The sequence below is a fragment of the Nomascus leucogenys genome, chromosome 5 (assembly GCF_006542625.1).
Source record: "Nomascus leucogenys isolate Asia chromosome 5, Asia_NLE_v1, whole genome shotgun sequence".
Taxonomy (NCBI): Eukaryota; Metazoa; Chordata; class Mammalia; order Primates; family Hylobatidae; genus Nomascus; species Nomascus leucogenys.
The window spans coordinates 48,254,373-48,264,805 of record NC_044385.1 but is presented as its reverse complement, the minus strand read 5'-3'; the positions used below and the strand labels follow the sequence as shown (position 1 = coordinate 48,264,805).

Here is a 10,433-nt window from a genome sequence, read left to right as displayed (position 1 = left end):
GTAAAGCTCAGGAGATGAAGCCAAAACACACAAACCCATTTAAAGCTCCTGCTAGTGTTGCTCTCATATTCCATTGGCCAAAACAAGTCACAGGACAGCCTGACATCAAGGGGAGAGAAAATAGAGGAAGAAAGGATAAACACCTGTTGTTGATACACAGAATTGACACATGTGCAACCCAGGCCTACGGCTGCACAGGCACCAGGGGCTTCTGAGCATTCTGGGCTCCTTCCAGCCCTCCCAGCATCACTGAGGTGGGGTGGGGGGACCACTGCTCCCTCCCTGATCGTGGCCTGAAATTCCAAGTGTTTGCCCCCCCACCCCAACCCCGAGGACACTACCAAGTACGTGGCAACAGCAAAGTCTCTCTTCCTTTGACTGCCCCTCTCTACAGTCACCCCAGACCACACACCAGGCTGTACAGGTGTCTCTGGCAGTCTTTCCCAAAGGGGTGAGGAGAAATGTTAAAGCTGGGAGCTCTGCTGCCTTACATTTGTGTGTCTCCCAAGTCTCCCCTTCTTCCAAACTTCCTTTGAGAATTTCTACCCAGTGGCTGCGTGCAGGTCCTTCCCACACATCCAGGAGCACCTGGCACTTCTGGAAGTTTGCTCAGAAGAGGAAGGAAGTGCATTTCCTACAGTTCCCCAGTAAAACTCTCCCAGGGCCTCATTGTCCAACTGCCAGGACCCACCCCCAATTCATTAACCATAAGGTTTAGGGAGGGGATTTGGCAAGTCAACCTCAGCCATATCCAAATGCCTGAAAGAAAACACCAAGAGAAGTTGGGGGGCAGGGTGAACGTTGGGGATATTGCCAGTAGGTAAGTGGGTCTGGGGGAAGAACAGACCTGGAAGATTTTACCACAGACTATGTGACCTCTGGCAACCCAATCCCTTTTCTGGGCCTTTATTTGTTTTAGTGTTGTTTTATTTGTTGAAAGAAGGGGATTGCCCTTGATGGCATTTAAGGTTTCTTCTAGTTCTAACAGCCTGTGATCTAAGGAGCAAGGGGTGAGAAGGAAAAGACCAGCATATGGGTGTCCAGAGGGACACAGCCTGGTGGGGGCCCAGTCACCTGGGGATAGCATAAGGCTAAAGTTCAAGTTCTTCAGCCCTAATCAGATTGTAGTCCTTATCACCAAGCTTAGCTTTACCTCTCAGCCACATTCAGGGCCATGGACTAAGGCCACAAAAATTGTGCACAACAGGGGCTACCTATCATGACGACTGCAGCATGTATGGTATCCCCCAGAGTTAGAGCAGTTCTGGCCTCATCGCTTGCCACTCTCTGCCTCAAACCTCAGTTCCAGCAACTCCAAACTATCCTCAGTTCTCAGCACATGTCATGGTGCCTTCCGCAGTTGCCTCTCCCTGCTACATCACTATCCCTTGATCTCCCTTCCCCCGCCCCCACCTTCCCCTGACTATTGCCTACTCATCCTTCAACGTTCAGCTGAGCCTCCTCCCCACCCAGGTTCGGAGCCCCTCTGCGTCACTCCCATAATGCCTTATCACTGCACTCCCTACACTGTATTGTACCTATTTGCTATGAACCTCTAACTACTGTCCAACTAGACTCCCAGCTTCCTTGGGGGCTGAGGGGAGAAACTGTGTCTTATCTATCTTATTTTAGTCCAATGTCTTTCACAATACCAGACAAATGATAAATGGGCAATGTTTGATGCATGAACAAAGAAACAAACGAACTGGGAAGGACAACTAAAAGGAATGTCACATGTAGATGGTATAGGCCACCTTTGTTTCTCCCCCACACCCCAGCTGCCACACATGCTACATCTGTAGTTCAGTGAAATCATGTCAATAAACACCAAGGGTGAATGGTAACCTTTGAGCTAGGGAAAATAAATTGCCTGGGGAAGAAGCCTGTTGTCTGGTAGGCAAGAAAAGCCTTCCTTAATGATGGTGGAGAAGAGAGTAAGGTTGGGATGTAAGGTCAACTGGGGGCAGGATAGTCAGGAAAGAAGTCTTAAGGAGAGCAGGACTTGAGGGGCCAGTGAGGAGGAGGCTGGGTTTCGTGGGCAAATGGAGACCAAACTGTCACACACCTGTGGCTCCACCAAGACAAGAAAGAGCCTGTGGCCTGGCCAGAGAGGCGGAAGAGGATTTGAGTTGGAAATCTGAGTATGAGGTGTATGAGAGCAGTGGGAGGGCTCCAGCTGAAGGGGACTGAGACACAGAGGGACCCAGAGGGCAGAAGGAAGTGGCGCCCCTCCGCCCCCTTCTCCGACTCCCCCGGACTGTGCCCAAGGTGTCCAGAGCTGCCTCAAGCCCGGTGGTCTAAGCAGGAGACTTGGTGATGCTCCTTCAGGGACTGGCTTCAGGAAGTTAAGTGGGCCTGATAATCTGGCGGAAATTTCTGTTTGTTTAGAGAAGATGATTAAAATTGCCTAGTCACTGGATTGGAATACTCAAGAATGAGTTTAATTGAGAAGAGAATGTTTCTTTTTAGATGAGGCAATAACCACCATTGCTGGGTTTGTTTGCACCAAGGGGAATAACTTAAATATCTGAAATGTCTGAATTGTAGTGGTTGTTGGAGAGGACGTTTGACATGTCCTAAGATGACGGCCGGGGTGGGAGCTAGGGCTGTCATGAAGTGTAAGGATTGAACCTTACCCTGAAACCTCCATCAAAGAGGTCACTTAGCACAGATTATGTTAGGTAACATGGGGTACCTTAAAATGGCGCCGTACCTTAAGATGGGGCCGGTTCCGGGTTCTTCTCCCCTCCTTGACCGGGCACTGTCTGAACCCGCCAAAGGAGGGCCAATCAGAAAGAAGCATCTCCCGCCTTCCCTTGGGCCCGCCCCTAGCCCAATCCACATAAGCCCAAGGGATATAAAACCCAGCACACCAGCAGCCCTCTCTCTCTTCTCTTCCTTCTCCTTGCGTGGTGCCGCTCGATACCTCCAATAAAGATCTCTTGACCGCAACTGGTGTAGTTTGGTCTCCACCCGGCCCCTTTCATTGGTGCCGTGACTCGGATAGGGATTCCCCATCCCCCTCGGTGGGACCCCGATCCCTTTCGGGCTCAGTCCAGACCCCGGCCGGTCTTTGCTCATTTTCCTGTTCACTGACCTCTACGCCCAACACTGGCCTCATCTCAGTAAGTCTCCCCTTCCAGTGTCCGACACCAGTCGATTGGCTCCCACCTCGGCCGCCCACATGGCTACCGTAAATCCTATTTTAGACTCGGCCTCCAGGGAGCAGGGTTCCCTCCTTTTCCTCCTCACTCACCAGGCCTGGGCCCCTTCCCCTTTCTCGCTCCGAAAATCCTGGTACCAGGTGGCCCACGGCCCTCGGCCTCCTAGAGGCCCTCAGTCCTTTCGTTTCGGTGATGACCGACTCGAAGGGTCTGACTCACAGCATGGTCATCGGCTGGTAGGGGATGCCCTGCCCAGCCCTTTGCCATATATTTCCGTAAACCCCCTCTTCTCATAACGGGAGCCTCTGCATCCCTGCTGGCCAACTCTCCCTTACAATGCCTTTTAAATAACTTATCAGCCCTTGGTTTGGCTGCTGATCTCAAACCTACGCACCTCATTAAATTGTGCACTCAAAACTGGCCCACCTACTCCCTAGACAACCAAAACAGATAGCCCACTTATGGGTCCTTTGATCCCAACCTTCTCCAGGATCTCTATGGGCAGGAAAATGGGCAGAGATCCCCTACGTTCATGGCTTCTTTCTTCTACGGGACAAACCCAACCTCTGCCTCCCTTGCACGCCGCAACACCTTATTGCTGCTCTCAAGCTACCAACCTCTCCTTCCGCTATGGCCGACCTGCACTCCCACCAGGTTGAAACCGGCTACCAACCCGGACCACACGAAGAACCAAACTGCTTAAGCCCCGCTCTCATGCATCTCCTAAGTCCTCTTCTCTGGCTTTCCGCCTCTCACATCTTTACACTTTCCTCCGCCGGCGGGCCCTCTTCCCAGCCCTATTATCTCTTCACAGTTACAAAGTCATACAACATTCACAGAAGGACACACACCAACTACATCAGCCCCACGGTGGATCTTCCCCTTCCCAGGCTCACTATGATAGAAAACGGCTGGGACCCTCTCTTCCACGTTCCACTTCACCGTCTGGCTCCCACATCAACAAACACACCCCATTCCTATATTATACCACTAAAAACAACGCCTCCTCCCGAGCCATACATATCGACAACCCCGCCGACCCGGTCTGGGGCCAGTCAGTTACAGGAGGCATATATCCCAGCAATGCCTGGGCATATCCAACTCAAACCATAACTATTTCCCATTCCCTCAAAACTGAGTATCCATCTCTAACCAAACCTTTAACCAGCTTCTCCTCAGAAACTACCAGCTCCTAGCAACTTGTGAAGACACGGCAGACTCCAGAGACCTCTTAAACGGCCAACGACCGGCAAAAAAATACCCAGGATTGGGGGTGGAGGGGGTAGGCCTGCTCTCGCACCCTAAATTAACTACCATCTTCTTTTCTGTTCGGGCAGACCAAACTCTACCCCTAGCACCCCAGATGGCTACAGTTAAGCCGATTCTACCAATTCTTAAACACCCTTCGCTCAGACAGCTGGCTCATCACCAACCCATCCCTGCCCTTCAACTGGCTCACGGCACTGGAGGACAAGAAACATTCATGGACTTCACGTCTAACGAAGTCTTCATGTATAGCGCCCTATTGCTTGGCCTCATACTCATACTGTACCCCATGCATAACCCTGACAGTTCTCCCTGTGCCCCCTCCCCACAGCGCCCCCACTCAGCAGGAAGTGGCCAGATGAACCATGACACCCATTTTCCCCAATTTAAGAAAACAAAAAGGGAGGAATTTAGGTAACATGGGCTATCTTAAAATGGCGCCGTACCTTAAGATGGGGCCAGTTCCGGGTTCTTCTCCCCTCCTTGACCGGGCACTGTCTGAACCCGCCAAAGGAGGGCCAATCAGAAAGAAGCATCTCCCGCCTTCCCTTGGGCCCGCCCCTAGCCCAATCCAGGTAAGCCCAAGGGATATAAAACCCAGCACACCAGCAGCCCTCTCTCTCTTCTCTTCCTTCTCCTTGCGTGGTGCCGCTCCATACCTCCAATAAAGATCTCTTGACCGTGACCGGTGTAGTTTGGTCTCCGCCCAGCCCCTTTCAGATTAAAATCCAGGATTTCACCTCAACATACCCTATGAATCTGCCCTCTCTGGAGCCAGGAGCAGCCAGTTCAGGACTTTCACTGGCCTGGCATCCGGCTCTGGTCTCACTTCACTTCCCATTGCAGTCTGTTGGCTGAGAGGCGGCACTGTGCTGTTTGGGCTGTGTGCGCATGTGCGGATGCGGGGTGTGCGCATGCACATCGCTGGCTGCGCGCGGTCTTGCAGCACGCTCAGGCAAACCTCGCCCCAACCGGGGCCTCAGGCATGGTGAAACTGATGCTGTGCGAATACATGTTTGATTCAGTGTAAATGGAGGTGTTGCGGAAGAATCCAAGTTTTGCGTCAATACAGTAGAACTTACACAATGCAAGACCACCTGTTGCTTCTGTCTTCCTCCTCCAAATCATCCCTGAGAAGCCTCTGCTCCCATCGGTGTCGTCCCTGGGGACCCCCATCAGAGAAGTGTGTGGGAGAAGCAGGTGCAGGTCACAGTCCTCCCTAGTCCAGCTGCCTCGGAAACTATTCCTGGGGTCGGCAGCCTGAGGGAACCACCCACCACCGCGTGTCGTGGGCGTCTGTCCCAGCACAGAGTTCACACCCTGTTCCCAGATGGACCCCCTTGTGCGGGGCTCTGAGCCATGCGTGGACTGGGCCACAGCCCGTGCCCGAGCGAGCAGATTGCATTCTGAGGCACCTGCTCTACTTCTACCCAGGCCAGGTGCTGTGGATCCAAGCACTGGGCATGGCCACAGCGAACTTTCCTGAACAAGTAGTACTCTTCCAGCTGATGCATGCACTGGCATTTATTATGGTTGGGCCAGTGCTGGAAGTGGAGATGTCTGTAAGATGATCATGAGGATAGGATGGAACCCATACTCTACGAAAACAAAGAACTCCATGGAAACGCATATCATGGGTATCTTCAAAGAGGACTTCCGTGGCGAGATCTTCAATGTGTCCATCCTTGGCTACCTCAGACCTGAAAGAACTTTGATTCTTTAGAGTCACTAATTTCGGCAATTCAAGGTGATATTGAGGAAACTAAGAAACGCCTACATTTACCAGAACATTTGAAACTTAAAGAAGATCATTTCGGCCGGGCGTGGTGGCTCATGCTTGTAATCCCAGCACTTTGGGAGGCCGAGGCGGGCGGATCACGAGGTCAGGAGATCGAGACCACGGTGAAACCCCGTCTCTACTAAAAATACAAAAAAATTAACCGGGGGGGTGGGCGCCTGTAGTCCCAGCTACTCGGAGAGGCTGAGGCAGGAGAATGGCATGAACCCGGGAGGCGGAGCTTGCAGTGAGCCGAGATTGCGCCACTGCACTCCAGCCTGGGCAACAGAGCGAGACTCCGTCTCAAAAAAAAAAAAAAAAAAAAGAAGAGCATTTCTTTCAGGTTTTTTAAAGCAAAATAATGAATGGCCACTGATTAAAAAAAAAAATCTTATTTATTCGTTCACTGTATTCTAGTATTTCACTGCTTACAGCTTTCCAGTCTCACCTTGGTTATAGTTTTAAAATCAAACATTTTCCTACAGCTGTGAACTAGTTTAAACAAAACAACGTAGCCACTACATTGTGCTTCAACTGTTAAATTATTAACAGGTTTTATTTATTTAAATACATAAAAAGCTTTATTTAAAAATCAAGATTTTCAAACTATGTTGATTAGAATGTACCACTAGAAGGGTATTAAGTGTCTTATAATGGAAATGAAATGTATATAAGTATGGGTTAAGAGGCAAGTCACTAATTTGAGATGAGAACTATAGTTCTCATGGAAAAAAACCAGCATGTATGTACTTGTATAGCATATACTCCTAAACAGAGAAGGCTTATAAAAGTAAATACATTAAATAGGAGTTTTATAGTTTATTATAAACCTAAGGGGAAAACTCCAGACTTTATATTGTGATATATGATGCATTAATATATAAGAATGAAGACATTTGTGAAATTTTGTTTTTTGTCATTTTCTTTCTTTCTTTTATTAATTAATTAATTAATTTTATTTTTTTTTATTTTATCTGTCACCCAGGCTGCAGTGCCGTGGCGCAATCTCGGCTCACTGCAAGCTCCGCCTCCCGGGTTCATGCCATTCTCCCACCTCAGCTTCCCGAGTAGCTGGGACTACAGGCATCCGCCACCACGCCAGGCTAATTTTTTGTATTTTTAGTAGAGACGGGGTTTCACCGTGTTACCCAAGATGGTCTCTATCTCCTGACTTCGTGATCCGCCCACCTCGGCCCCCCAGAGTGCTGGGATTACAGGCATGAGCCACCGCGCCCGGCCTTTATTTTTATTTTTTTGAGACAGGGTCTTGCCCTGTCACCCAGGTTGGAGTATAATGGTGATCAAGGTTTATTGCAGCCTTGACCTTCTGGGCTCAAGCAATTCTCTCACCTCAGCCTCCTGAGTAGTTGGGACCACAGGGTGAGCCACTGTGCTCAGCTAAATTTTAAAATTCTTTTGTAGAGACAAGGTCTCCCTACATTGCCCAGGTTTGTCTCAAACTCTTGGCTCAAGCAATCCTCCCGCCTCAGCCTCTTAAAATGCTGGGATTACAGGCCTGAGCCACTGCACCTGGCCTTTAGTCATTATGTGGGCAGTCACAACATTGCACCATTTTCATTTTTGTATAGAGCTGCTTCGGTTCTAAGTGGTCTAGACTCCCTCTGCATACCTTTATTGTTGTTAAGACAGTAATATAAATGTTTTTTGAATCTATAGGTCTCCTTTTTGTTGGATAACACTTCTTTCTTCTTCAGAGTAGATGTTCTTGTAGATATCTATAAGACTTTAACATTTTTCTTGACTTTGATTTTTTTCCTTTTTTAGGAAAAACAAAGACACAACAGACTTCATCTTTAGGTTTCCTTAAGATTTAAGTGAACACATAGCTGTTCGTTTATATATACCAGTTTCTTAAAACACACACACACACACACACACACACACACATGCTTGTTTTCCCTCTAGCCTATTTAAGAGCCAATTAAACTATAAAATACTTAGAAAATTATTTATTCTTAATGTAACTATATGTTCCAGGACAAATCTAAACTGGTGTAGTTGTATACACACAATGTAATTTAATGCTAGTCTAAGAATGCTTGTAGCTTGAGAGAAAGGCATAGGTTTTGTTAAACAATCTTCACACTGTAGATTTTTTTCCTCCTACTGACTGTGATTTTTGGCCCTTGAGTCTTTTTGTTGATATTGGCAGAAAGTTGAAATCTTTGGATATTCAGGAAATTAAGATTACAGATTGTGTTGGGCCCCTTCAAACAGTATATTGCATTATTGTTCACTTTAGCAATAGATTTGGTGGGTGGTTTGGTGGAGGGATAGAAGTATATAGAAGGTAATTTTAAAAATAATTCACTATGGATCATTTTTTCCTAATCTGCATAAATGAATTTGAACTGACTTTAATGAAAATATTTTGAGAGTACATAGAAAAACATCTGAAGCGGTTGTTGGAGAAGAGGGAAACATGTATAAATTTAGTTGGATTGTGTTTTACTTTTTGGTGTATGAATTTATGGCAAACAATGCAGCTTGTGGCTTTTCATTTCTTTATAGAGCTATGTAGAAAATACTATTTTTAATATTAGAAATCCTATACTTGAAAGAAGCCTCAATTATAAGTGGCTTCATGAAGCAAAGTTAAAAACAAACATGGAAAATGTGAAAATATTTGTGTTTGTTTTGTCTGACTAGCTTGCTGTTGATTATGTTCTGTTTAAGTGTGTGAATGTTCTTTTATACTTTATAGTCACCTTACATTTTGTTAAATAGCCATTGCTTTTAAGATGGATGGTATGGTGCACAGAGGTTAGTTAACTGTATCTACATTTTTCAAAGTTTTATATTAATTATCTATTATAAGAAGTTACAAGGCCGGGCGCAATAGCTCACGCCTGTAATCCCAGCACTTTGGGAGGCTGATGCAGGTGGATCACGAGGTTAGGACATCGAGACCATCCTGGCTAACACAGTGAAACCCTGTCTCTACTAAAAATACAAAAAATTAGCCGGGCGTGGTTGCGCGTGCCTATAATCCCAGCTACTCGGGAGGCTGAGGCAGGAGAATCACTTGAACCCAGGAGGCGGAGGTTGCAGTGAGCTGAGATCAAGCCACTGTACTCCAGCCTGGGCAACAGAGCAAGACTCCGTCTCAAAAAAAAAAAAAAAAAAGCAAGAAAAGAAAAAGAAGAAAAAAAAGAAGTTACAGTAGTGCCATTTTGATTAGTCTGAATGTTTTCAGGCCTTGAAATAAATTTTGACTAAGTAATTCTTTTTCAGAGCAGGAGTGGAAGATTTTTTTTTTTTTTTTTTTTTTTTTTTTTGAGACGGAGTCTCGCTCTGTCGCCCAGGCTGGAATGCAGTGGCACAATCTCGGCTCACTGCAAGCTCCGCCTCCCGGGTTCACGCCATTCTCCTGCCTCAGCCTCTCCGAGTAGCTGGGACTACAGGCGCCCCCCACCACGCCCAGCTAATTTTTTGTGTTTTTAGTAGAGACGGGGTTTCACCGTGGTCTCGATCTCCTGACCTCGTGATCCGCCCGCCTCGGCCTCCCAAAGTGCAGGGATTACAAGCGTGAGCCACCGCGCCCGGCCGGAAGATTATTTTAAAAGCTTTATGCCAGTAAGGAAAAGGAAAGTGCAACTTGGAAGAGGGCCAAGCAGGCTACTCAAGAAACCAAGTGCACAGCTTGACATTGTGACTTGGGGGTTTTATTTGTTGGCATACTTCCAGGATCTTATTGGGAAGCTGCTGATCAGTTTCAGGTGTTTTCTATCTAGTAGGAGCCTGGCGTTCCCTGGCACCAGCTGTGACTAATATTACGTTAAACAAACAACCGCCTGGCCATCACCTGATGGTTGCCCAACACTTCTGGTGTGTGTGTGGTGGGGAGCCCTCTCCCGCCCTGCTCATACCTGACTAGCTACCTACTGTAACATTTACCCCTGCCTTAAGAGTCCAAGACCCCAGATCTTTGGTGGAAAGTGGATGAAGGTCAGTCTTCTGTAACCGTTTCCTGCTGACAGAGGGGTGGCGGTGGTTCTGTGAGTCTTAGCCTCTCACTGTCTAGGTTGAGTTGGCTCCATGGGTTGCTGAAAGTGGTATCGAACCAGGTCCAAAGAAGACAGAAGCAGGATTTTGCCTCGGTCATATCGCACAATGGGCAGTCTAGAGGCCCCTGTAGAAGGTGATTCTTGAATATTGAGAGGACGGTGTCCCTTACTGACGATCATCTGGAGCTTAATGGCCTT

At 47.7% G+C, this 10,433-nt stretch overlaps 1 pseudogene; it reads left to right on the top strand.

Moving 5' to 3' along the window:
- Positions 1-4,849: 4,849 nt before the first annotated feature.
- On the top strand, positions 4,850-6,583 carry LOC100592476 (annotated as a pseudogene).
- Positions 6,584-10,433: the final 3,850 nt, after the last annotated feature.